We start from the raw sequence: 4570 nt of genomic DNA, 5'->3' as shown, positions 1-4570 counted from the left end.
TGAACACCTACATTGTTTACGTTATTAAATAGCTATCCGTAATCACTTTACAACTCAGACTTAAGCTACATATACAACACACTATCTTTAATATACCCTAAATATGACATAAACGTTTATCATACTTCACTTTTCACCTCCAATTTAATCCAAAAAAAAAGTTGCTTAACTTACCTCGGATAATGGCGATTTGCATGACACACCACCGCTAACAAGTTGCCGTAAAACTCCGTCAAAGCACTATTGCGGACTTCAGTCAACATTAATGATGGTGAGGAATATGAAGGGTTAGCTCGTAAAACCTGGGTGAAGGTTTGGGGTATTGAGTAGTTTTACAGAGATAAAGGGAGAGGATGAGTTTTTTTTATAGAAGGTCCCCACTTAAAACACCATTGTATTAGAAGGTCCAGGAGAAAGGTTGGGGACTAATCTGTCCCATTCAAAATGACGTTGTTTGGTGTTGTCAAAAACGACATCGTTTTAGCCACAACCTCCACGTAGGAGAGAGAGGATTTTGTTAATCGGCTAAACCTAGGACGGGGACATATTTGGCATATATCTAAGAATATTAGAGATCGAATACCTAGTTAATTTTTCTGGGGAGCAGATTTGTCGGATGGCCAAATCTATGAAGACCTATTTAAGGTATTACTCTATAATTTAGAAACGATGAACATATTCAAATGATATTCGATTGTCATAGGAAAATTCTAGTACAACAAGTAATAGAACTCTATGTTAAGATTAGAAATATTACGAGAAGTGTAGGTGTCATTTGTAAATGATATACATCCCCACTAGCAATTTGATATGTTCCTCTAGTCAATGACATGGAGGATAATCTTTAGTCGAATAAGGAATGTGAAACAAAACTCTTAAAATCAAATTAGTCATTGAACTGCTATAGCTACTAGTTTATTGATTTAATGGTTCAATTGATTCAATTGTAGTTCAACAGAAATAATCGAAGTATAATAAATAATATATAAAATTATAAATAAACATTAAGAAAATACACAAATTAAAAATATAATATCATTCAAATTAAAATTTTATAATCTCATTTAATTGCAATACAAAAGTCAAATAACAAATAATATATTCAAATTCAAATATAAAAAAAGATACTATTAAAATTTGTCATCAATATTCAAATCAATTAGTAATAATAAAAAATAATACTAATAATAATAATAAGGACAAATGACACAAATAAAATAGTTAGAGATCATATTTACACAAATGCAACATTCTGAAAACAAGTTACATTTCAGTCCTAACTAAACTCTATGTAAATTACGGCAGTCTACCATGTTTTACTATTTTCATGTAATCAACGACACTTATCACAGATTACAAGCAACAAAGAAATGAACATATCATGGTTTACGTGAGAAATGGGTGAATTAATCTGTCCCAGGGTATAGCGGATCATGTAGTATTACACTGTAATAATCAGCTTGACCTATAACGAATTACGAACAGTTTGAGGCATTATATATACCAGTTTAATGTAATTGTTAAGTAGAGTGTCAAATTCACAATTCTAGTGAGGATAGTTTCTAAGTACTAGTGCATTGCACAAGAAAAATTCATAAAAGTAAAAGAGAGGGTGTGAAGTTTACTCACGAGGAACCTCTGAATGCCTTTATCCATTCATCAAATACCATGTCAGATCTAAAAAACAGGATGGTGCCAAAATTTGGGGTGTGTGGGACCAAGCACTACAAGAAAAATACCCATTCAGCCACACTTTTTTTAAGTTACATTTGAAAAGCGTAGCCTATTCCAAGCTTTTCTCCGTGTTCCCTTTTTATAAGAGAATAGAAAACACAATTGTGGCATCATTTAAAAAGTGTAGCCTTAGATATAATAAAAATCACATATAAAACATAGCCTTATATTAATATCTATTGGTACACTTTTTATATCAAAGGAAGCACTTTAAAAGAGTAACCTATTTATTATGTTTTGGGTGTACTTAAAAAGTGATGGCTAATGTATCTAGGGTTAAATATACACCAACACTTGGTAAATTTTTATCACCTTTTCACCATATTCCATATTAATAGACTTAAACGTGACCTGACCTCCTTTCTCCCTTTTTCCCCTTTTCCCCTTCGCGCGCCATTGAGCTTCACCAAAAATCAGAGAAAGCTCACCTTCACGATGTCACTCATCAACCTCACGCCGTCTGTAACATCCTCACTACCAGAATGTCACGCTTCCGGCTGTGCCACTCTGATGGCAAGAAGTATTACGACTACTTTATATACTAGATATTAAAATAGGAGCCTGTGACTCGACATCGTATCGCTAATTTCTTTGAAAACCGGAAATAAATATTTTATCTTAAAAAAAAACAAACACATAGATTCATATTCAAGATTTCTGACCTAATAACTTATAAAATAATATACATATAAAACACAAATCTCCTATCCCTCTTACAGAATTGTAATAACAAAGACGAGAGAAGAAAAATAATCTAATTAATACAACATCATATAAACCAAAACGCAGTATGACTCTTCATAAGAGTTCTTCATTTGATTCCTGAAAAGGTAAAACTGTAGGAGGTGAGAACCTAAGCACATGGTCTCACCACGGAGTTTCAGAACTGTCATAAGAAGATATTTAATAAGAAAACAGTTTTCAAGCTCAGTGATTATCATTGCCTTATGAATCTTTTAAAAACCAATAGCTAATCGTTCAAAACCTTTTCAAAGAAACAATATTCAATCTTTTAGAAATCCAAACCCTTTCTTTTTATAAGAAAATCTTAATTAGAGACCAACCACAAAACCAATCAACACAATCATCAATTCAGCACCCAAGCTCATTCTCAAAAGTAGCACACCAAGACAAACACATGCAAAACAGACAAAGAAAGCACAGGTTTAGGTAACAGTTACAGCAAATAGTTCAGGTAGCAGTTAAGAACAGTTTAACAATTAGGCAAACCAAAACAAGTTCAAACCCAAGCAAAGCATACAAATGCATATGATGCATGCCTGTTTGATGGCTAATGAGCTCATCTGTCGGTTATCCAGCCAACCCAACAAGTCCGAAAACCTTAGACTGTCCCTCGACGTGCATCCCCAAGAGTCTATGCATAGTTTTTCTCAAATAATCAATATTGCTCAATGGGGTAACATTCCCGGGAATTTATAGTGCCCGGTCACCCTTACGTCGTAGGGTCAACAGAGTATCGAGTTTCAACCTGGTACATATGGTGGCAAGCCACGGTACTTTACCCAAGGAACTCGTGTCTCAGATAATTCAAATTTATAAGCCATATGGATAATTCGTTCAACATTCATCGACATCTAAGTCATTCTCAATATCATCATCATTCATCGAAACTTCCAATTTTATAAAATTTCGACAGCATCTCCTCTAAAACTCGAACTCTGCCACCCTTTTCGAGTCCCAACCAAATGTTTCTCAAACATTTTCTCAACCATTTCCAAATCTCAATCATTTTCCAAAATTCAACTAGTTCCAACGTCAAATTATTTTCAAATCGAACCAATTCCAATAATAAAACTCTTTTTAGAATCAAACCAGCTCAGATATTAAATCATTCACAAAACCAGACTAACTCAAAATCAAACCGCTTCCAGAATCAATTTATTTTCATATCTCAAATTATTTCCAAAATCAATTCATTTATATTACCAAGTAAACTCCAGAACCAAGAAAATACACTTTTCATAATAATCAAGTAAATAACATTTCAAACCGGTTTCTTATCAACAACCATACACCATCCACGCAATCAAGCAACCAATAATTCAATCTAACAAACCATCACATCCACAAGAGAAATATAATCACAGAAGTATTTCTTTTTGCATCAATATCTATTTATAACAACCCTGTAATGAAAAATAGATTTTAAGAAAAACTCCTACCTCGACAAGCCGAGACCCAAAAACCAAACGCGTCAAGGGAACCTTCCCTCTTAGCGCGCAGTCCGTGACAGCCGCAACCACAACAACTTTAATTACGGCACGTAAGAGCCAAACTCAAACCTAAAACATTAATGATGCAAGGACCTTAGAAACATATCATAGAATAGAGACTGAAAGAAATCGGAGTAGGGAATAGCTTACTGATCCTACGAATATCCGAGAAAACAGAACAGCGGCGACTCCGTTGGCGACATAGCAGCTTAATGTCGCATGCACGACTACTGAGCTCGGCATGCACGAACCACGATTTGATCCTATATTACCATCATCTCAGTAACTCTAACAGGATATGATAGAGGATCCAGCGGCAGTCTCCGGCGGCAGCCTCCGGCAACTCTAGTGAGCTTCCTCAACGACAATGATGGCAGGAGCTTCGGCGGTGCTAACCGAGGCTTGACGGCAGTAGGAACGGTGGCGGTCAAAGTTCAGCAGCAACGGAGGCCAGGCGTGGCAGTGACTCCACACGCGACGGTGACAGCGACGAATTCACCTCCTCTGCGCATGCTCTTTCTTCTCCATCTGTGGCTATGGCTCGTGCTCCCTTCCATTCGTAGCTCTGTTCCTGACGCGGCGCAAGAACGATCGGCGACGAC

At 36.0% G+C, this 4570-nt stretch overlaps 1 long non-coding RNA gene across 1 annotated transcript; it reads right to left on the bottom strand.

The window, feature by feature from the left end:
- Positions 1 to 2338: 2338 nt before the first annotated feature.
- LOC127748382 (uncharacterized) lies at positions 2339 to 4564 on the bottom strand. Its single transcript, XR_008010474.1, has 3 exons — positions 4119 to 4564; positions 3918 to 4037; positions 2339 to 2556 (listed from the first exon to the last, which is right to left on the bottom strand). It is a non-coding gene; the product is annotated as an uncharacterized LOC127748382 (long non-coding RNA).
- Between the last annotated feature and the right edge of the window lie 6 nt (positions 4565 to 4570).

This window comes from Arachis duranensis, chromosome 6 (assembly GCF_000817695.3).
Source record: "Arachis duranensis cultivar V14167 chromosome 6, aradu.V14167.gnm2.J7QH, whole genome shotgun sequence".
Classification (NCBI taxonomy): Eukaryota; Viridiplantae; Streptophyta; class Magnoliopsida; order Fabales; family Fabaceae; genus Arachis; species Arachis duranensis.
The sequence above is the reverse complement of the archived record's forward strand: the minus strand, read 5'-3'. Positions and strand labels throughout refer to the sequence as shown.